The sequence below is a fragment of the Lactuca virosa genome, chromosome 4 (genome assembly GCF_052849685.1).
Source record: "Lactuca virosa cultivar CGN04683 chromosome 4, Lactuca_virosa_CGN04683_v6, whole genome shotgun sequence".
Lineage (NCBI taxonomy): Eukaryota > Viridiplantae > Streptophyta > Magnoliopsida > Asterales > Asteraceae > Lactuca > Lactuca virosa.
In genome coordinates, this window is record NC_136429.1 from 530,235,358 (window position 1) to 530,259,974 (window position 24,617).

The 24,617-nt window shown below is 41.3% G+C and overlaps 1 non-coding gene across 1 annotated transcript; it reads left to right on the forward strand.

Annotated features, from left to right (window-relative positions):
- Positions 1-17,339: 17,339 nt before the first annotated feature.
- On the forward strand, positions 17,340-17,446 carry LOC145110363 (small nucleolar RNA R71). The gene has a single exon (XR_013709745.1). It is a non-coding gene; the product is annotated as a small nucleolar RNA R71 (small nucleolar RNA).
- The last annotated feature ends 7,171 nt before the right edge of the window (positions 17,447-24,617 follow it).

Genomic DNA, 24,617 nt, shown 5'->3' on the forward strand with positions numbered 1-24,617 from the left:
CTAATCTAAACTTGTTTTTCTTCTTTTTAGATGTCTTCCAACATCAATGCTTCGGGCTCTAACCCTACTGGCTCCTTATCTCTCATGAACCTTTGTGGGAGGGTCATCTTCGATGGTTCCAACTTCATGGATTGGATCCGGAACATCAGGATGGTCACTCGTTACGAGGACAAAGACTATGTCCTCGATAAGGAGCTAAAGGAGCTTGATGAGTCCGCTGCTACTCCTGAGGAGGTCGCTGAGTATGAGGTACATGAGAGAGACGCCACCAAGGTGGCATGCATCATGATGGCCACCATGACAGCTGAACTCCAAAAGTCCTATGAGGATTATTACCCTTTTGAGATGCATCAGGATCTGATGGAAATGTACCATCAGAGTGCTCGTCAAGAGCGGTATGAAATAATCTCCTCCATGATCACTACCCGTATGAAGGATAGCGAACCAATCACGGGGCACATGCAGAAAATGCAAAGGTATGTGGATCGTCTAATGAAACTGAATGTGAACTTCCCAGAGGAGTTGGCAATTGATATCATTTTGCACTCCTTGCCCTCGTGTTATGATCAATTTCGTATCACATACCACATGAACAAGGAGGAAGTCACACTCAGAAAGCTTCAAGGACTTCTGAAGACCGCCGAAAATGGTCTTAAAAGTAAGTCGGTTGCTACTTCTACTCCTACTACTACCCCTGTTTTGGCTATCGGGCAAGGAAAAGGGAAAAAGAGGAAGCACCCTTTGAAGGGTACCAAGGGAAAGTCTCTTGAAGGCTCCTCATCTGGAACCAAAGGTGGTTCTATCACTCCTTCTGCCATCCCTAAGGATGCTGAATGCTTCTACTGTCAGAATAAGGGGCACTGGAAGCGAAACTGCCCAAAGTACTTGCAGGATGTCAAGGATGGGAAAGTGAAACCATCCCATGCAGGTATTTACACTATATTGTCTAATAACTCACCATATTATAACTCTTGGGTGCTTGATACAGGATGTGGTATTCACATATGTTCTGATTTGCAGGGCCTAAGAAGAAGTTAGGATGTGGAGCACGGGAAGATAAACTTAATCATGGGGAATAGGAAGATTTCACCTGTTACCAAGATTGGAGTTTATACTTTGTTGCTAGATAGTGAGTTAAAGTTAGATTTGAATAAATGTGTATACTCGTCCGAAATGGCGAGGAATATTATTTCCTTTCATGCTTTGTACAAACAAGGTTTTACCTTTTCTTTTGATAATGAAGTTGGTAGTATTAATGCTTTCTTTAATAATGTTCTTTATTTTAAAGCATTACCTTGTGATGGTGTGTATGAAGCTGTATCGGTTGTAGATAATTTAGGAAATAATGTATTGTGTATTGATTCTTCTACTAGCTTGGATAGCATCTTTGTGGCATTGTCGTCTTGGACATGTAAGCAAGAAACGCATAGGCCACTTCCAAAAGGATGGAGTCTTGGAGTCGTTCGACCTTAAGTCGGATGACAATTGTGAATCTTGTCTACTTGGAAAAATGACAAAATCACCCTTCACTGGCACTTGTGCAAGGGGTGAGGGTTTGTTGGACCTTATACATACTGATGTATGTGGACCATTCAAAATCGCCACAAGGGATGCCAATCGCTACTATGTGACTTTTATTGATGATTTTAGTAGATATGGTTATGTTTACTTAATCAAACATAAGTTAGAAACATTTGAAAAGTTTAAAGAGTTTAAACAGGAAGTAGAAAATCAATTGGGCAGGAACATTAAGATGCTTCGATCCGATCGAGGTGGTGAGTATCTTAGTACTGAGTTCCTCGACTATCTTAAGGAGTGTGGGATTGTCTCACAATTGACACCTCCCAGGACACCACAGCTGAATGGTGTGGCTGAGAGGCGTAATCGAACTTTGTTGGACATGGTTCGCTCTATGATGAGTCGAGCTTCGCTACCAATCTCTTTTTGGGAGTATGCCTTTGAGACTGTCGCCCACATCCTTAATCTACTCCCTACAAAGAAGGTTGCCAAAACACCTCATGAGATGTGGACTGGGAAAGTTCCCAATTTGGACCACATCAAGATTTGGGGTTGCGAGGCTTTCGTGAGGCGTGAGACTCATGACAAGCTCGAACCTCGAAGTGAAAGGTGTATTTTCATTGGCTACCCACAAAAATCCTTTGGTTACCTCTTCTACAGACCTAATGAGAATGTGGTCTTTGTGGCAAGGATAGGGGTCTTGAGAGAGAGAGAATTTATAAGCCAAGGAGACAGTGGGAGGCAAATTGACCTTGAAGAAATTCAAGAGTCAATTGGTGAAGGAACCTCAGACACTAGCAATCAACCTGAGGAGGAAACTCCTGTTGATCCAGCGGACGAGTCTATACCTCCAAGGCGTTCCACAAGGGTTAGGAACACACCTGAGTTTTATTATGGATTTCATATTACTACAGAAGGTGATACATTTATCAGTGATAGTACACTTGTAAATCTGGATGAACCTAATAGTGTTAAGGAAGCCATGGAAGGCCCGAAGTCTGCTAAATGGAAGGAGGCTATGGACAGCGAGATACAGTCCATGTATGAAAATCAAGTTTGGAACTTGGTTAACAACGTACCAGGCCGTAAGACAGTCAGGTACAAATGAATCTTCAAGAAGAAGACCGACATGGATGGGAAGGTACACACTTATAAAGCGCGACTGATCGCGAAGGGTTTTACTTAGACTCAGGGTATTGACTATGATGAAACCTTTTCACCAGTGGCAAAGATTAAGTCTATTAGGTTTATGCTAGCCATTGCTGCATTTCATGATTATGAAATATGGCAAATGGATATCAAAACCGCTTTCCTTAACGGAAAATTAGCTGAGGATGTTTACATGAATCAGCCAGAGGGTTTTGTCAGTGCAGAGTACCCCAATAGAGTGTGCAAGCTTGAGAAATCCATTTATGGATTGAAACAAGCATCTCGAAGCTGGAATCTTTGTTTCGATGAGAAGGTCAAAGAGTTTGGTTTCTCAAGAAGTGAAGATGAGTCTTGCGTGTATGTCAGAGCTAGTGGGAGTATAGTTAGCTTTTTGGTGTTGTATGTAGATGACATACTACTCATAGGAAATGACATCCCAACCTTGCAGGAGGTTAAGCCCTGGCTTGGGAAGTGCTTTGCTATGAAGGACCTTGGAGAAGCTGCCTATATCCTAGGGATAAGGATATTAAGAGAAAGGAGTAAAAGAATAATTGGACTTAGTCAGAGTACCTACTTGGATAAGGTGTTGAAAAGGTTCAACATGCAGAATTCCAAGAAAGGAGAATTACCGATCCAAAGCAATGCCAAATTGAGCAAGGCTCAGAGCCCGAGTACAGAGGCTGAGATAGCTGAGATGAGTCGATTACCTTATGCTTCCGCTGTTGGCTCGATCATGTATGCTATGACTTGTACCCGTCCTGATGTGGCCTTCGCTTTGAGCATGGTCAACAGATATCAGGGGAACCCTGGCAAGGCTCATTGGATTGCGGTAAAGAATATTCTCAAGTACATACGGAGGACTAAGGATTGGATCCTTACCCTTGGTGGGAGTGATGACTTGATAGTGGTGGGGTACAGTGATGCTAGTTTTTAGACTGATAGGGATAACTTCCGCTCTCAGTCGGGCTGGGTCTTTACCCTAAATGGAGGGGCAATCACTTAGAAGAGTTCCAAACAGGAGACAGTAGCTGATTCGACTTGTGAATCAGAGTACATAGCAGCGAGTGAAGCGGCAAAGGAGGCGATATGGCTGAAGAACTTCATCGGTGACCTTGGAGTTGTGCCAGCTATTAAGGAGCCTATGGAGATTTTCTGTGACAGCAATAGTGTAGTTGCCTTAGCCAAGGAACCAAGAGATCATGGCAGATCCCGACACATTGACATAAAATATCACTTCATAAGACACAAGATAGAAGAAGGACTCCTCGTGGCAAAGAGGGTATCGTCAGATGAGAACCCTGCGGATCCCCTTACGAAGGGACTGACGAGGGTTAAGCATTTGCAGCATGCGAGACGCATCGGGATGAGGGACGATATTAGTTTTACAGATTAGATAGTTATTACTGAAACTTGTAAAATGTAATCGAAGTTTGATGATGAATAAAAGTTGTGATTTATTTATGAGTAAGGTGTTGCTATCATTGTCAATTATTTACTATTGTTTCAGCTTTGCATGTTTTGACTTCCAGAATAATAAATTTATTCAAATTCTCCACAGTCGGTCATATGTCGAAAGTAGGTATGAATCAAGACTGTCATGAATTAGGATTGTAGATGACTAAAGGTGTTTAGCCATAGCAATGGTTGCTACAACATTCATGAGGCTCATAAGTTATGAGTATTGGAATAAACCCACGCTCACTTGTATCACTTCATGGAATTTATCTCGAGTGATCGTGAGACGGTAATATCATATAAGTCTTCAAACCTAGAGATATGAGTTGTTACCTATGAGTTGGTTGTGCATTGATTGCACGTAAACGCATCAGTAACTTGATGTTATAAAACGTGCCTTTGTGTACAATTCAACAAGTAGTAGAACAAGCATATGAGTCGAAGTTTATTTGTTCCTTCTTGAATTAGAAGCGATATCTGGGCCCCTCGATGATTTTGTTTTGACCTATGTACCGGGCCCGGTCAGAACTAAATTGATGTGTTCGATTAAGTTCTTTGTCAAACAAATCGGAAATCGGGAAACAAACTGCTGAACAATAAGTAAGACATTGTTCCATGTATTTGTCCGGCTGATATCATGAGAGCAGAGGATTGTATGATCACTTATCTAAAATGGCGCTTCATAGTTCAACAGAGTTTTCGAGAGCTACGATTGCTGGTTGGTTTCTGAAGCTATATAGGCAAATACAGTTATCAGACTTATCCAAGTGGGAGACTGTTGGATAAGGTGTCTAAGTCCATAACTTATCTGGTATATACTTGACCCGACCCGACATGGTCCATTTGGGTTGCACTTCACCCGAACTATTTATATGGATAATATTATGAGAAGAGTATATTTGCGGCCTATTAATATATTATAAGTTATAATATATTAATATGAAATTGTATTATTTAATTAGTATTGATCTTAAATTAATTATGAATTAATTTAGTGATCAAAAGGTGACTAATTAAATAATAGGATATTATATTTATATGGTGTGGGCTAACACTCATTAGGAAATGGGCTAAGCTTAAATAGGAGTCCATGGATGATCCATGGAGCTTTTAACCCATGGATCCTTGGAATAGGAAAAGACATGGGTTATTAGGGTTTGCATGGTTCATAACCCTAATCATCTACACTATATAAAGAGGCTTTTGGTGCTTGAAAAGACACTATGTGTGTGTGCATAAGAGTGGCCGATTTATAGAGTGGTTGTATACTCTCTCATAAGTTTTCCAAGTTTGTGGTGATTTGTGATTTCCATTTGAGGCATTCACATTATTGGTGCTTGGCTCTCAAACTCTCAAGGAATGAACTCACTAACAAAGGTATGTATTTCTTCTAGTATCTTTTATGTTTAAAAGTACCCCATGCACTAGATAATTATGAACCTTGGAAAATTATTTTGCATGTATTTTAGACAAACATAGATCCAAGGTTTCTAGGGTTGCATGAACACCTTAGGAGTATTAGTTTGCTCAAAACCCAACAGATATGTATGGTATGTGGTATCTGGGGAACTCACTAAGCTTCGTGCTTACGGTTTTCAACTATTTGTTTCGGGTACTAATGTTCTTTCCAAGGAAGGAGCTCGGGGCGATCGCAGCGCATCACACCATGTTTTCCGCACTAGATGATCTTTGGGATTTAAAACTCTGATAATTGTTTATTAAGAATGTTATTAAATGATTGAGCAAGATTTATTAAGCTGGTTTTAATTAATCAAAACGAAATTTTTGGTCTTGAATTTTGGGATGTTACAAGTTGGTATCAGAGCCTTGGTTTGAGGGATTCGGGCACATTCTCGGGTGTGTCTGGACTCAAACTGAGGACTTGATATGAAAATTTTCAAAAGGAACTTGAAAAGTATTTGAAAAGAGAGAAGAACTTTGAAAAGAACAAGGTGTGTGATGCGTGCAATCGACCGAGCTCAAGTAAGTGGTTACCAAAATACCAATACATGTTTGATATGTGACATGATAGGATTATATGAATTGCATGCTAGATTATGGCTAAGGAGACATGCCTTTGTATGCTTATGTGAACTTGTGGAATTGCATGCTAGAGCTGGTTAGCCGGTAGTAGAATGGCCTGTTTAGGCTATGCCTGATTGTATGAGCCTTTGAATTGCATGCTAGTACAGACTCTTGAATAGATGATAACTTGATTGGAACATGTTGATTAGATTTTCCATTGTCTGAATGATGCTTGCTTTGTGCTTTGTGGGATTTCGAGTGATGGGAGTTAACTACTAGATGAATACATTAAGTCACATGTGACCAGGGTTGAATAATCTCAGAGTGCTGGATTCAACCCTACTGCGCAGCTCTCGTTTGAGTCTAACCATTATAGGGATGAGTCTTTTACTCGAAGGATTATCCGAGCCTCATCACATCTGATGGTATTCATGTAGTGGTTAATTGGCATTATGAAGAGTCTTTTAGCAGCTGAGGACTGGGTTTGGGATTGGAGATTTCCCTAGGGTAAGCCTAGGATGAGATTAGTCCAGGGAGCATTAGTAGTATTGAAAGGGACTTGGTGAAGTGGAGGCAATTCTTGAGGAAAGTATGGATTAATGTGGAAGGTAGTAGGGGCCCATACTACTGGAAGCAGAGGATCCGTACTCGAGTCAAGGAGGGCCGAGATAGAACCAGGAAACTTATAGTATATCAGACCTTATGAAGTTACGTACGACCCTGACAATTATGTGTTTCGTTTCAGAATGGTGATGATTACGCGACACGGAGCGGGAGGATCAGGATCCGGTTCAGGATCAGGTTCGGGTACAGGTTCCGAGCCATTGGATGAGGGATTACACGAGTTCATTGCGTCTGAGATCACGAGAGGTATCCCTGAGTCGACCCCGGTGATTTTCGGGTCGATCAAGGAAGGGATTATTGAGCTGATGGAGGATCGCCTCAGAGCGTTCCGGAGTGATATGGCATCCAGCCAGTCAGGATCGCGCACACTGTCCTTCAAGGAATTCAGGGGGAGTGGCGCGCCAGAATTCCACGGGGTGAAGAACCCCATTGTTGCCAGGAGATTGATGGCAGACATTAAGTCTGCACAGTTGACGAGCTTCTGTCCTGAGGGGTCGAAGGTTCGATTTGCTGCAGGATGCTTGAGGGAGAGCGCTAGAGACTGGTGGGAGTCAGTTGGTGATTCCTTGGGAGCCTGATGTGTGTAAAATGCACTAGTTTTATTCCTACTTTAAAAATATAGATTTAGCACACAAAGGCAGTGAACCTGTCTTTTAGTGGTATAGTTGGATAAGTAGGGTGTCGAACTCAGGGAACGGAGATTAAACTAATAACTAATTTTAACTAAACAAATAATAAAATTAAAGGGTTTTTCTCTAGTTTTACAAGACTAGAAACTTAAACACACCACCTAACAAGTAATTAACTAATCAACTAAAACAAGTAAAAATTCACCAAGTTTAATAAAGAGTCTCTGTTTAGGTCCAACCAATTCACTCCTATGGTTAATGTTATGATAAAGTGATAAATTAATTGTTATTGGTTACCAACTATCGTGGTTAGATTCGCATTCACTATTACTAACCCTTAGAAAATTAATCAATTCAAGCAGTGGCCAATTGTTTAAACTAATTAACTCCCTAGTTCAATTATTTGGATTAAATAAGATTTGTAACTGGTTAATCAAATTAGTAATTCAACTAACCTCTTGTTTGTTGGTTTCTCAAACAAGCTCACACATTAATTTACCCATTCTCTAGTTAATCCTAGTTTCATATTCACTAATCCTAGGCATATAATGAAGTGTTCACATAAATCATATGAGGTTAACAATTAAGAGATGTTCATGCAGCCTAATTGTCTTCCAATTAACAGATAATAGTTATGGTTAATGCATAAGGTTCTTTAACAAACTTAATTTAATAAAATCACCAATAATCAATCAATAAAAGTATAAATCAAACCATAGGAGTAACTTGGTCTTTCCTAAACAGAAACTACGAGAATTCAGCTCATGATTACAGTAAGAACAAGCTCAAAAACGAATTTAGTTGATATAGACATGATTCACTTCTAAGATTAAGTGGAAAATTTAACCTAATTCGCCTTGAGTCTTCAAAAGATCAAAGATTAGGGTTCTTCAGGTCTCCAAAGGTTTCCTCAGTCGCAAGTTATCGTCCAAGAAAATCAGAAAGTCCCTCCCTTCGGAAAAAGATCCTTTATTTATACTTATCTCAAAACAGGGGCAACTCGGCGAGTAAGTCTCCAACTCGCCGAGTGGCTTTGAGAAATCCGTGTGCGGTAAGGATTCTGGATATTACTTCGCGAACATTCTTCGGAACTCGCCGAGTAGCTCCAGGTTTTCTCTTCTTTCTTCATTCTCCAGCCTCTGATTGCTTCTCCTTCTTCCTTTTTGCTCCAAGCATGTCTTCTGGACTGAAAATATAATTTAGACCTTATTAAGTACCTTTTGTCCATATTATGCAAATAATTAGCTAAAAAGTAATAAAAATCTATACTAAACATATAGCTAATTATGCACATATCAAAATACCCCACACTTGACTTTTGCTTGCCCCCAAGCAAAACTGAATTTTAGCACATTAGAATCACATAAGACAACTCCAATTCAACCCAGCCATTATGCCAAGACCGCAACGCATGCATTTGTGTCTAAAATTTTCCTAAAGACCCCCCAATACTCTAAATACTAACAATCCTCATAAACACTCGCCCACTTCTTTTGAACGATGCTCATTTTATGCATCCCTCCGAATCCATCCGCATAAAACTTCCTAACCTCAAGGTATTTTTTGTCAAGCAACCCAAGCATACATATTCTAAAAATTACAATTTTCGATACCACTATGGAGCTTTTTGGAATTCTTCACTTTCTTTGATAGTTTGCACTTTAATTTCTTTGAATTCTTCAAAATTTGCCACTTTTTTGATTTTATTTGATTTTTGGGTATCTTCAACTTTTGAACTTTGGAATTTTGATCTTTTGATCTTTACTTTAACTGCTCCAAAATTTCTTCAAACTTTTCTTGTAATTCTCTCTCTTTTTTTTACATGTAACTCACTTTTTTTTCACTCAATGCCTACATGCTTAAGCAGGGGCGCTCCACTTCAACCTTTATTGATTAAAGATAAAAATTTTCCTGGATACATTTATGGTACACGATGCTAAACATATTGCATCCTTCAAACTAAGCGAGGTTGTGTTTTTGTCCCATGATTTCACTAGAATAAGGAGGCCACAAATGCACTAGAACGTGTATAAGCTCAACTAAACATTTGGGTCTTCATGCAATCATCAACATAATTCTAACATGGAATCCTAATTGCTTTTACCAAAGTTTTCTAAGTTAAGTCCTAAGCAAAAAAAAATTTATGCAAGAATTTTAAAATTATGCCTAAAATTAAGATTCTAAGTTAGCTAATGTAACCAACCCCCTACCCCACACTTAATTCATGCAATGTCCCCATTGCATGTTATGCATAATAAAGAACAATACTAAAGTAAAGGGGAAATTGGAACAAACTCCCCTGGGATAGCAGTGGCGAGGCTGATCATCTTCAATTAAGCTCCTTCTTCAAATGACTTTAGGCATGGGAATAACTCATCCATGCCTTGGGTGTCATGTCGCGTGTGGTAAACATCTAAGTAGCTCCAAATGCTTAGGAAAAAGCTCTCAGAAATCTTCCAGGAATGAGTCTCCACATAAGACATGAATAAGAACTGCAGTGAATGTGCTCAAAACAAATTCTGAGTGTGAAATGTTGATGGACTCGGCGAGTCAGGCGTGAACTCGGCGAGTAGATCGGCATTTAGCAGATAAGCGCGGATTTACACATGCACTCGGCGAGTTCCCTAGGTGCACTCGGCGAGTAAGTCGCTGAGTCGAAAATAAATTTCCCTGCTGTTGGTTCTTGACTGAGGTGCTAACTCAAAATACTTCAGTGACTCTTCTTCTATTTCCTTCAGTGATAACACATTGTGTCACTCTCAATCCTAACGGACTCAACCTTAAATGTAACAATTCACACTCTCATCTAAACCAATCCTCCTTTAGCCTTGACCAATGAGACTCCTAAATGCATCCTAATCTTCAAACCTGAAAAACATATAACCACAAGTGAAAGCAAACAAACCAAGGTCCTAATAATCCAAGTTCAACAAAGTTTAACATCAAACACAATAAAAACATAAAAAAAACATCCAAATAAAACCAAGCTTCAAACTTCTTCTTCCATGTCTGCCCCTCCTGCGCCACTTCCTCCTGCTTGATTGTTTCTCCTCTGCATCCGCTCATCCCAACTCATGATGTAAGGATATCCGGGCCCGGGCCTTGGGGCGATGTTCATTTATTGAAAGAGATAATTGAATGACTCATTGTTATAGTTAACACCTTGACCAATGTCATCCAAATACCTCCTATATTCCACTTGATTCCATCCCTCATTCTCATCTTCCACCGGAATAACCGGTGAGTCTTCTCGGGCCCGTTCGTTCCTTTGCCTAACTTTTCTTCCCGGCCTCTCGGGAGCAACCACCTCATCTACATGTGGAATTGCAAATGAATCCCCAAAATTTTCCACAATCCTTGCCCTCCGGAATAATGTAACGCTAAACGGAGGAGGAGAAATTACAGTAAACGCCCTTGCCTCTTGCATGTCCAAAATGCCATATGACCTTGCGAGTCTTGTCACAAACATACCCCCATTAATTTTGGAGTTAATCTTCTCTTTAACCGCTCCTTCCGCAAGGTATTTTGCCAAACAATAAGGCAAGCTGCAAAAGACGTTCGGGGTAATGATGCTCCACAAATAAAAAATGTCGAGGGTAGGAACTTTGTCATCATCCTTCCTCATATTTATGGTACTAGCGATGAGGCGGTGGATGAGACGATGGATCGGAGAACGAATATGGCCCTCTTGAGCAGAAGAGGGAATATAGACCCGGTTTGCAATAGTATTCCACCAAGTGGAGGCAACCACTCCCTCGGGAAGATCCTTGTGACATTGCTCCAAAAATGTTTCAAAATCCTCCGTCACGATGACATTTTGGTCATAGATACCAACCCTCCAGGCGAGTTCCGCTATGCTGCAGTGGCGCAGCTCCCCTCCGAGGCAAAAAGTGATAATGTTGGCGTTATAATATTCACTACCACCCCAGAATGAGAGAGTAGCGAAGAATTCCCAACATAGTTCTGCAAACACAGGTTCTTGTATTTTGAACAGCTGCAACCATCCATCACAAATTATTGTTGATCCACCCACGTCAAAAGATTTCACCAAATAAGGTGTCAATTCTTCTTCCAACCCAGTTTTACCCAACCAATCCCAATTAATTGCATTGGGTAGATGAATCTCTTTCTGCTTCAAAACCTCCAACCTGTTCTTCGCCCTAACTTGAGAAGATTTTGAAGTGATTTGTGGAAAAGTAAGCCATGGAATGTCTCCATGACCCCCTCCTCTTGAACTCTGACCTCTTCTGGACATGATTTCTGCAGAAAAACATCAAGAAAACAACAACAAACAAAACCCAGCAATTAAAGTTAACCATAACAGGTCTATCACATCATCTACTCGCCTAGTTCATGAACTACTCGGCGAGTAGGATGAACTGCGAGAACAGATTTCAATCGGACCATATTAGGTCAATCAAAACACATAAATTTGCAAAGGGGTTTACTGTTCGAAGTCCCTTAAACACAAATCCACAAGAAATTTTGTCCAAATCTTCCTAATTCATAGTAAAATCGAAACCCTAGAATCGGAGTAAACCCCCAAATCCGGATTTAAGCAAAATAAGAACCAAGAATTGATAGAGTTATAACCTTTAACAAGAATACAAAGGAAAAATCATACCTTTTTGCCTTGTGGATGGAGATTCAACAAAAATCAAAGGAATGGCTTGAGAGGAAGAGAATGCTCGGCGAGTATGAATGTGTTGGTGAAAATGAGTAAAGTAAAAAGAAACCCTTATTTACAGATTGTAAAAAAAAACCTGTTTAAATGCTTGTACTCGTCGAGTAGAAATTCCTAATCGCCGAGTAGGGATGCGTGTTCGCGTTTTGTCTTGATTTTCAAAAGGTACTTGCCGAGTAATCGTATGAACTCGGCGAGTATATCGTTCAGTTTGAAAAATTCAATTTTTTTTAAACCACCACCCCACACTTTGAGCATTGCTTGCCCTCAAGCAATCATTTTAAGCAGAATTTCAGAAGAAGAATGAAAAGAAAATAGATCCTAAAAGTGAAAAAGAAAAACAAAGGGAAAAGAAATGCAAACTCTAAACTCGGGTTGCCTCCCGGAAGAGCTTCTTTTTAAGGAGTCGTTAGCTGGACTCCTTCCGTTCTACGTTTCTGCCATGCCCTCCAGCAGCAGCCCTTCTTCTATGTCTTTATTCCTCGGGATTCCTTCTTCATATTTTTCACTCTATGTCCATTAACTTTGAAAGGAGTGCCATCTCTTGATAATAACTCGATAGCTCCATGTGGAAACACCTTCTTCACTAGAAATGGACCATCCCATCTTGACTTTAGTTTGCCCGGAAAGAGTTTGAGCCTTGAATTAAAAAGTAAAACTTTTTGCCCTTCATGAAAGTCTTTATTACCCTTGATTCTTTTGCCATGCCAACGCTTGGTTTTTTCTTTATAAATCAAGGAGCTAGTATAAGCCTCATTCCTAAGTTCTTCAAGAGCATTCATTTGCATCAACCAGTTGTTTTTAAGTTCAGCTATATCAAAGTTGCATATTTTTAAAGCCCAAAAAGCTTTATGCTCTATTTCCACCGGTAAATGACATTGCTTCCCATAAACTAGCCTATATGGTGTAGTACCAATAGGTGTTTTGAAAGCTGTTCGGAAGGCCCAAAGTGCATCATCTAGTCTATCCGACCATTCCTTTCGATTGCTACCCACCGATCTCTCCAAAATTCTCTTTAATGCTCTATTTGTCACTTCAGTTTGCCCACTAGTTTGTGGATGGTAAGATGTAGAGAATTTATGGGTTACCCCATATTTCCTTAACACCTTTTCTAATTGATCATTGGCAAAATGAGTGCCTCGGTCACTTATAAGGGCTTTAGGAACTCCAAATCTTGAGAATAACTTCTTCAAAAAGCGCACCACCACCCGAGCATCATTAGTTGGTAAAGCTTGTGCTTCCGCCCACTTGGATACATAATCAACCGCCACCAAAATATATTTGTTGCCCTTTGAGTGTGGAAATGGTCCCATGAAATCGATCCCCCATACGTCAAATACTTCGCACACTTGAATACTATGTTGTGGCATTTCGTTTCGGGAGGAGATGTTTCCCGCTCTTTGGCATGCATCACACTCTTTGACATATTGGGTAGCATCTTTAAAAATGGTGGGCCAATAAAACCCAATATCAAATATCTTCTTTGTCGTGTAATGTGCTCCATGATGTCCACCGGTGGGCCTGCTATGGCAATGCTCCAAAATTTCTCGGCTTTCATTCCCGAATACGCATCTCCTTATGATCCCATCCGCGCAGCTTCGGAAAAGATATGGCTCATCCCAAAAGTAGTTTTTTATTTCCGAAAAGAATTTCTTCTTTTGTTGGCGGGTAAAGTCTTTTGGGATGTACTTGGTAGCTAAATAATTAGCTATATCTGCAAACCATGGCTCTTCCCCCGTGGTCACCAAAATATATTCGTCCGGAAAATCATCTCCAATCTTTTCTTCTTCTAATGACTCCAAATGCGGGTTTTCTAGCCTTGATAAGTGGTCGGCTGCTACATTCTCCATTCCCTTCTTATCACGTATCTCGATATCAAATTCTTGTAGAAGTAGGACCCAACGTATCAATCTTGGCTTTGCATCCTGCTTGGCAATTAAGTACTTAATAGCAGAGTGGTCAGTAAAAACAGTGGTTTTAGATAAAACAAGATAAGGGCGGAATTTGCAAAAGCATACACCACTGCTAGTAATTCTTTTTCAGTTGTGGTGTAATTTTCTTGGGCCGGATTCAAAGTCTTACTTGCATAATAAATGGGTCGAAAGTGCTTATCGACCCTTTGACCAAGGACAGCTCCTAATGCGAAGTCAATTGCATCACACATTATTTCAAAAGGTAAGTTCCACTTCGGGGCAATAATGATCGGGGCATTAGTTAATTTTTCTTTCAAAAATTCAAAAGCGTCTAGACACTCTTTAGTGAAATTAAATGGTGCATCTTTTAAAAGCAATTGTGTTAGAGGTCTAGCTATTTTAGAAAAATCTTTTATGAAACGGAGGTAAAAACCCGCGTGTCCTAAAAAACTCCTAATGCCCTTTACATTAGTTGGTGGAGGTAATTTGGCAATTGTATCTATTTTTGCCCGATCCACCTCAATTCCCGATTTGGATACCTTGTGGCCCAAAACTATACCCTCTTTAACCATAAAGTGACATTTTCCCAATTAAGGACTAGATCGGTCTTTTCACACCTTGCAAGCATTAAATCAAGGTTAGTAAGACAATCATGGAAGGAAGATCCAAAAACAGAAAAGTCGTCCATAAATACTTCCATGAATTTTTCCACCATGTCGTGGAATATGGCCGTCATGCACCTTTGAAATGTCGCAGGTGCATTGCATAGCCCAAAGGGCATGCGGCGATAGGCAAAAGTCCCACTCGGGCAAGTGAAAGTGGTTTTTTCTTGGTCCCTTGGGTCTATGGGTATTTGGAAGTAGCCCGAAAATCCGTCTAAGAAACAATAATAACTATGGCCAGACAATCTTTCAAGCATTTGATCAATAAAAGGTAAAGGAAAATGGTCTTTACGAGTGACATCGTTTAGCTTTCGATAATCGATGCACACTCGCCAACCGGTTACCGTTCGGGTCGGAATAAGCTCGTTCTTCTTGTTTGTCACGACCGTCATCCCTCCTTTCTTGGGCACCACTTGAACAGGACTAACCCATGGACTATCGGAAATAGAATAAATGATCCCCGCATCTAAAAGCTTGACTACTTCCTTTTTGACCACTTCTTGCATGTTTGGGTTCAATCTTCTTTAGTGTTGCACTACCGGCTTTGCTGCTTCTTCCAGGTTAATCTTGTGAGAGCAATAAGAGGGGCTTATTCCCTTGATATCGGTGATACTCCATGCAATGGCACTCTTCCTTTTCTTCAAGACTTGAACTAATTCTTCTTTTTCAAATTTAGAGAGGTCAGAAGCTATTATAACAGGTTTTTGTTGACCATCTTCAAGGAATGCATACTCCAAGTGATCTGGTAGTGCTTTGAGCTCAGTTTTTGCGTTCTGCATGCTGAACACGTCGAGTACAGGTAAGGGACTCGTCGAGTCCTCTTCAAAATTTGCGATTTCTCGGGATTCTTCAACTGGACTCGGCGAGTAGATCGCTTCTACTCGGCGAGTAGGTTGCTCCATGGTCTTCATTAACTCATCATAATCAGCTTCTTCCAGCAGTCTCTCTATTTCCAGTAGGTCTTTTTCAGCATCAAGTTCTTCAGTAAAGGGGATGGTGGACTTGTTTGGATCTTCATTATGCCATTCCTCCATCAATTCATCCAACATATCAATTGAAAATGTCGTGTCATCACTATGCCTTGCATGCTTCATGGCTTGATCAACCCCAAAAGTGACTGAATCATCCCCCACCCGTAGAGTAAGTTTTGAATCTCGCATGTCAATTATAGCGCTTGCGGTGTTAAGGAAAGGTCTTCCAAGGATGATCGGGACTTGAGGATCCGCTTCCATGTCTAGAATTATAAAGTCCGCGGGAAACACGAACTTATCTACCTTCACCAATAGATCTTCACATATTCCTCTTGGGAATGTAACAGTTTTGTTTGCTAAGTGGATTGCCATTCGGATTGGCCTCGGTTTCGGGAGATCTAGTTTCTTTAAAAATGAATAAGGCATGAGGTTTACACTTGCTCCTGAATCGGCTAAAGCATGAATGGTGGCCAAATTCCCAAATTGACAAGGCAATGTTAAGCTTCCCGGGTCACCCTTATTCTTCGGTAGCTTGTTTAACATGGCAGCTGAGCAATTCTCATTAAGAACTACTTCACTCACTTCTTCCATCTTCCTTCTATTAGTTAGAAGCTCTTTGAGAAACTTAGCGTATTTTGGCATTTGGGCAACCGCTTCTATGAATGGTATGTTGATTTGAAGAGCCTTTATATGTTCTAGAAACTTCTGGTAGTCTTCTTCATTCTTTTCTTTCTTAGCTCTGGCTGGATATGGCAATGGAGGCTGAAATGGCTTTGCAGGAATCTGACTTTTCTGATTAGGTAATGGACTCGTCAAGTCCATATTCTGGACTCGGCGAGTAGGGTCTGTATCATGCAGATTTTGATTTTGGCTTTGTTTTTCTGCATCCTCCTTTTGTAACTGCTTGGGCTCTTCAGACTGAATTGGGGCCAGAGGAGTAATTATCTTTCCACTTCTTGTTGTCATGATATTTATTTGTGCGCCTCGTGGGTTGTTTTCGGTTTTACTAGGAAGTTCTCCCGGTGATCTTTGATTAATTTGTTGAGCAAGTTGCCCCAGCTGTGTCTCAATGTTGTGGATAGATGCTTGTTGATTTCTAAGCATTGTTCTTGTTTCTTGGATTGCAGCATCATGATCATTATGTCTCTTTTTCTGAAGCAGCTACAAACTTACTAAGCATCTCCTCCAAACTTGGTTTCCTTTCTTGTGTCGGCTCCTCCTTTTGGTAAAAACCTCTTCCTTTTTGTTTAAACTTCTCCTCCTTAGCCCTCTTGTACTCATCATAAGGAAGCCACTCTTTCTTGGGTTTCTGCCAATCTTCATCATATCGGTCACCACTTGAGTAACATACTTGCACCTTCTTATTCCCATTCTCGTCCAAGTCACAATATCTAGTAAGATGAGGTCCATTGCAATTCTCACAACCCACCCGAATAGCATGTATCGTTTGATCCATTTTATCCATCCTCCTATCCATGGTTTTCAACATAGCCATGACTGCTGACAAATCTTCTGAAGCTGCATAAGCTGATCCTCTTGTCACATCATTCCTTGGGTTGTGGTATTCTCTAGAATGCTTAGAGAATTCTTCAATTAGTTGCTTTATCACCGGGGGTGCCTTCTTTGTTAGTGGACCTTGCGAGTCAAGTAATTGCCTTGTTGTAACATTTACTCCATCATAAAAAATGGAGACTTCTTGTTGACTATTGAGGTCATGATGTGGGCAATTCCTTAGCAGACTCTTGTACCTCTCCCAAGCTTCATAAAGTGAATCTCCAGCTTGTTGTTCAAAGTTGGCTATGGCTTTCTTTAACTTAGATATCTTGGAGGGTGGACAAAATTGATCAATAAACTCGTCTTTCATCTTGGCCCATGTAGTGATGGATCCGGGGGGAAGTGACTTGAGCCAATCCTTTGCAGCACCCTTCAATGTAACCGGAAGCATGCGAAGTAGCTGAGTTTCGCGAGACACGTTTGGAACATTAAAATAATTAGCTACATCATTTACTTCATCCAAGTGTTTGTAAGCATCTTCGTGGTCTTTTCCGTGGAAGGGGATCTCCTTGAGTAGAGCAAGAATGTGACCCTTAAGCTCAAAAGTGGCAGTTGCGGGAATTGCGGGTTGCACAAGTCCCGGCCCGGTATCATCGCGTATCCTCTTCTTCCATTCCCCCATGGGGAATTCATCAATGTTAGCCATAGGGATAGCTAATTCATCGTCGGAATCGGAAACGTGCCCGAATGTAGGGTCTTCTTCTCCTTCGGTTTCGTACTCGGTATCCTCTCTGATTGGGTCTTCGCTTGCTAAAGAGGCGCTGGATGCTCCTGATTTGCTGCTCTTCTTCTTGCTGAAAACGGACTTGAGATTCTTCAAAGGTGAATTCTTTGAAGAAGCGGATTCTCCAACGGTTTTTCCTTTGTTCTTTCTTAAAGCGGACTCCGGGTCTTCAAGTGGAGGAACCAAAGACGTATTGGATCCTCGGGTCATGTAACAACTGCAACCAAAGTAAGAAAAACGCGTAAAAAGAACAAAAAGAAAATAATAATAAAAAGTGCAAAACTGCAATGGACTCGCTGAGTAGCTTCGAATGCACTCGGTGAGTTCAAGGCAGAAACAAAAAAAATTAAATTAAAATTCTAAAACAGAAAACTATTAAAATTAATACTAATAACTAAATTACTTAAAAATAACTTTGTGTAAGATAAATCTCACACAAAGGATCGATAAAACTAGAAATTAGTGTTAATTTTTGAACCGTTCCCCGGCAACGGCGCCAAAAACTTGATGTGTGTAAAATGCACTAGTTTTATTCCTGCTTTAAAAATATAGATTTAGCACACAAAGGCAGTGAACCTGTCTTTTAGTGGTATAGTTGGATAAGTAGGGTGTCGAACTCAGGGAACGGAGATTAAACTAATAACTAATTTTAACTAAACAAATAATAAAAGTAAAGGGGTTTTCTCTAGTTTTACAAGACTAGAAACTTAAACACACCACCTAACAAGTAATTAACTAATCAACTAAAACAAGTAAAAATTCACCAAGTTTAATAAAGAGTCTCTGTTTAGGTCTAACCAATTCACTCCTATGGTTAATGTTATGATAAAGTGATAAATTAATTGTTATTGGTTACCAACTATCGTGGTTAGATTCGCATTTACTATTACTAACCCTTAGAAAATTAATCAATTCAAGCAGTGGCCAATTGTTTAAACTAATTAACTCCCTAGTTCAATTATTTGGATTAAATAAGATTTGTAATTGGTTAATCAAATTAGTAATTCAACTAACCTCTTGTTTGTTGGTTTCTCAAACAAGCTCACACATTAATTTACCCATTCTCTAGTTAATCCTAGTTTCATATTCACTAATCCTAGGCATATAATGAAGTGTTCACATAAATCATATGAGGTTAACAATTAAGAGATGTTCATGCAGCCTAATTGTCTTCCAATTAACAGATAATAGTTATGGTTAATGCATAAGGTTCTTTAACAAACTTAATTTAATAAAATCACCAATAATCAATCAATAAAAATATAAATCAAACCATAGGAGTAACTTGGTCTTTCCTAAACAGAAACTACGAGAATTCAGCTTATGATTACAGTAAGAACAAGCTCAAAAACGAATTTAGTTGATATAGACATGATTCACTTCTAAGATTAAGTGGAAAATTTAACCTAATTCGCCTTGAGTCTTCAAAAGATCAAAGATTAGGGTTCTTCAGGTCTCCAAAGGTTTCCTCAGTCGCAAGTTATCATCCAAGAAAATCAGAAAGTCCCTCCCTTCGGAAAAAGATCCTTTATTTATACTTACCTCAAAACAGGGGCAACTCGGCTAGTAAGTCTCCAACTCGCCGAGTGGCTTTGAGAAATCCGTGTGCGGTAAGGATTCTGGATATTACTTCGCGAACATTCTTCAGAACTCGCCGAGTAGCTTCGTGGACTCGCCGAGTAGCTCCAGGTTTTCTCTTCTTTCTTCATTCTCCAGCCTCTGATTGCTTCTCCTTCTTCCTTTTTGCTCCAAGCATGTCTTCTGGACTGAAATATAATTTAGACCTTATTAAGTACCTTTTGTCCATATTATGCAAATAATTAGCTAAAAAGTAATAAAAATCTATACTAAACATATAGCTAATTATGCACATATCAGAGCCTCAACCATTGAGGCTATGACATGGTCCGACTTTGTGACCAGGTTTAGGGCGGAGTTTGCGCCGGCTGTGGAGCTTCAGTAGCTGGCCAGGGAGTTCCTAGACATGAGACAGACGACGGAGTCGGTGGCGGAGATTACCACCAAGTTTCGGGAGAGGGCCTTATTGGTGCCTCAGTATGCAGGGGATGAGGAGATGCGGAGGACCCGCTATCATGACATGTTGAGAGCTGATATTTGGGAGCATGTCAGCTTCTCGACATGCCCAACCCTGGACACTATGATTGCCAGGGCGCGGGAAAGGGAGATTGATTTGGAGCACATTGCAAAGAGGAGGTCGGATCAGATGTATACTTTGGAGGGTCCCTGGAAGAGACCCAAGACTTTAGATCAGTGATTAGTAGGTCGACAGGGCTGAAGTCAGTGCAGTGCGTGCGGGAAACTGCACGAGGGGCTTTGTCGTTCCAGGGGTTCAGGCTGCTACAAGTGTGGCAGTGAGGGTCACGTCAGCAGGGACTGCCCACAGGGGGCAAGCCCATTATGTTTTCACTGCAATCAGGTGGGCCACAAGAAGGCCGACTGCCCGACGATGAGGGGAGGAGCAGGGAGTATGTCTGCCCCGACAACTTTGAGGATTACGGATGGGTGAGAGGGTAGGGCCTTGCAGTGACAGATGAGGGAGATCTGGATTACAGCAGGGAATGTTGCAGGTATGTATCAATGGCTATTTTCGATTATATATGTATTATGATTGTTCTTACCTCGGTCTCAGGTGATAGCATGTATGAGTTATCTCTCTGCTAGTATTCGGATTGTATTTTGGAATTGTCATATGCCAATTGCATACCAGGAACTATTAGTAGCTAGTGTAAGGTCATCTCTCACTTCGGGTTCGAAGTGTCCAATATTAGTTCGGATACGGCCGAAAACGGTTCAGGAGTGTCACGTGGAGGTCGGTGGGCAGGGTCCATGGAGTGGTCATCCACCATCATCAGGATTCGGCATTCCTAGTCTTGGTGTTTGGGATAGCTTTTGGAAGCATCAAGGGAAATGGTCTATCACTGAAGAGGTTCCTCTGAGCATTAGTTATTCAGACCTTAAGGACGTTAGTTTGAGCTCAGGGGATTATCAGCATTGAAGATGCAGAAAGTGTTCATCTAGTATTCGGTAATCGTACGGTATTTGGAGTGGGCTAGTGACGGATCGCTAGCAAGATTAAGGCGATAGTAGTTATCATTCCTATCGTGTAAGGGAGGAAGGAATGTAAATCATCGGATTTTCGCGTGCCATAAAGACTTAGTCGAAGCTAAGTGGGGGAGAAACAATCATATTACAAGAGCAGGAGCGGTTTTGAAATTGGGATAAGTTTCGCTCTCTTGTCAGGGAGAAAGACTGTATGAATTGAGGATAGTGTGAATTGGAAGTTCGGAAAACTTGTCAATTGTGAGATCGTAATCTCAGAATGTCTGATAGTAGGTTGCAAAAGAATCGGTTGGGAGTTTCAGTTAGGACATGTGTACAGCTTGGGGTTCTAGATTGTGCTTGTATGCTCGATTATGGGTATGTTCAAATTAGTAGTCAGCAAAAGACCATGGTCAGCGGTCGAGTCAGTATGGAAGGTGTTGTAAGACTACGGGTTAGCCGTAGCATCCACTAGCAGCCGGTCGGTGTGGAAGGTGTTGTCAGACTACCGGATAGCCGTAGCATTCACCAGTGGTCAGATAGTATGAGAAGTGTGGTAAGACTGCAGGGTGGCCCGTGGAAATGGTTAGCAAATAGTGTAGGAGTCTTGTAAGACTATGGGGTGGCCCGTATCGTTCACTAGTTAGCAGATAGAGTATGGGCGTTGTAAGACTGCGGTGTGGCCTGTATCATTCGTATGTTAGTATAGTTAGACTGCGGTGTGGCCCGTAGCATTAGTATAGTAAGACAGCGAGGTGGCCCGTAGCATTAGTCGGCAGATAGTGTAGAAGTGTGGTGAGACTGCGGGGTGGCCCGTAGCATTATTTGGCTGGTAGCGCAGAAGTGTTGTAAGACTATAGGGGTGGCCCGTAGCATTCACTAGTTGGCAGAATGAGTATAATAAGACTACGGGATGGCCCGTGACATCCACTAGTGGTCAGTTAATATATTGCGCAAGACTGTGGGGTGGCCTGTAGCATTCCTCGGTCCCTATTCGACAGTACGAATGTATCAGATGCGTGATTCGCTGGCAGGGTTTTTCAGATAGTTTAAGATAGGGCGGGGCAACCGCTCGGATGTGGGTAGGCCACATTATTATTGGATTCGGAAGGCGGTAGGTCATTGGAGACCAGGAGTGATGTAAGACTACAATGGTTTTGGTAGCATTCACCTTTAATAGTAGATTCGCTGGAAATGAGTAGTCAGACAGTACAATCGGGAGGGTCAGCAGGAATGCTGGAGCCGTGAGTAAGGGTGGGGATCGAGGGGTTTCGATAGCTGAAGTTCTTCGGAGGTCGCTGGAAGCGACTGAGAGATTGTGCTTGGAATTAGTAGCCGGTGGGAGTCCAGTAATCCAAGTGATGTCAGATCAGTTGCCGAGCAAGGTAGCATCAGTTCATCCGAATAGTGGTTAAGAAACAGCAGGATGCTCGGATAGAAGGGAGTACTGTGAGGAACCTTGTGCGCGAATTAGCTCACCAAACGAAGGCACTAAGGCACTTACAAACGGATTGAATAATCTCGGAGTAATGGGTTTGACCCTGTAGCGGAACTCTCATATGAGTCTAACCTTTATAGGGATCAATCTGCTACTCGAATGATGGTCTGAATTCACGCGTTGGGTGGAGTTTTCAGTATTGGAGCATCATATGAGGGGTTATTTCGTGAGTACTGGTGTGATGGTCGGCACTGGGAGTGGCCAGGATTGTGGTTTCAGCAGAAGATTTGTTCTTGATGGGGATCAGAAAGACTGTTGCTTATAGAAAGTTGCCTTGGAAGGGCCAGTGTTAGTGCAAGGAAAAGGGGTGAACCCCATGTGTATCAGTGTAAGTGCACTAGGAGTACTGGCATGGCTACCGGTTGGGTAATGGTGTTTTACTCGAAGGTAGTAGTGATCGGATTATTCTGAGGGTGACGTTTTCAAGGATTGGATCGGATAGACGAAGTGTGTACCTAGTGGTAAGTGGATTGTAAAGTAGTGGACCGTGGTGGACTTCGAGGACGAAGTCTAGTTTAAGTGGGGGAGAGTTGTAATACCCTGAATTTAGAAGGTCAGAAAAAAGAAGAAAACCTCAAATGAGGAAGTGACTCGTCGAGTAGATGGGTGACTCGACGAGTAGGAGCGTGATTTGGTCGCGGGTTTAGTGACCTACTCGACGAGTCAGAAGACTGACTCGGCGAGTTGGCCAGGTTTGGGGAAAACCCTAAATGCAGGCCTTGTACCCTATTTAAGGAACATTATAGCCTTCATCAGCCCCCTTGATACTCTCTTAAGTCCAAAACGAAAACCCTAGAGCCTCCCTTGAGTTGTGAGTCATTTTGAGAGTTTTGGAGCATTCTTGAAGCTTGGAGGAACAAGAAGAAGGTTGGAGGTTCAAGGAGGAAGGAGTAGATCTAGAAGATTCACTCCATTTGCTGCTCATTTTGGTAATCAAGTTCCTTCCTTGACTTCTAGTTTGTTAGATCTCTTTATGTCCCTTTTTATGAAGTTTATGGACCAAGAATGATTTCTTGTGGGATTTGGACGTCCCCAAGATAGATCCTTTCAGATCTGGGAGTATTTGGAGTAGTTAAGGCATAAAGGTGGAAGCTTTATGCCAATAGAACTCCCCATGCAAAGTTTAAGAGGTTGTTATGGCCTTTTGAGCAAAAAGGGCCATGCATGGACGCAAAGGTATTAGCTTTGCGTGTTATTCCGACCCTAGGAGGCTAGATCTGGGTCTTGGATGCCTTGTGCTAGACTGAAATCGTCTGAATAGAGTTGGACATATAGGGACTCGGCGAGTCACTTGTGGGACTCGGCGAGTCATGCCAGTTATTGCCCCAAACCCTTCTGTTAAAGGGTATGAGTTCAATGGTTAGGGACTCAGCCAGTCTGAGTCCATAGTGGTCATGAAGTTCATCGTACTCGACGAGTTCAAGGAAGAACTCGGCGAGTCTAAGGCAATCTCCTTAGTTTATAAAGATGGACTCTGTTGGGTCAAAAATATGGTTTATACTTTACTTTTCTAGGAAAATGTATTTTTGTGTCTTGGACGGTAAACAGCTTGGTGTTTACGGTCGTATACGTGTTTACGGTTGTGTTTACGGCCGTAAACAGGTTTACGGCCGTAAACCCATTTACGGCCCATGCTCACCAAGCCCATGTTTCTTATGTATAAATATAGGTGTAAGGGGTGAGGAGTAGAGTGATGAACACTAGAGGAGCTTAAGTGTGTGCATTTGAAGGTGTTCTAGAGAGAGAGAAGAACAAGTGTGTGTTAGTGTATGTGAATCTTGTATCCGGATCTTCATTCTAATCAATACATACAAGATTCATCATCTTCTTCTTCTCCTTCTCTTCTATTTGATCTGACATCATCCGTTTGATTGGGATTCCGCACCATCAAACGGGTCTGATTGATACACAAGCAATTTTAGGGACTTACAATTGGTATAAGAGCTTGGTTGTATCAGTCATTTTTTGTCAGATCTGGAGCTTATTTGATCTTATTTTTGAAAGATTTCTGCGTTTTTGGATAGATCTCTAAAAATTAGGGGGGGTTTGTTCTTCGTGTTTTTGATAAAAAGGGGTTTTTGATCGAGTTTTGGAGCTTCAAAGTCGAAAAAACGCTGTTTTTGGTCGTAACCAGCGAGGGGGTGGCGGCGT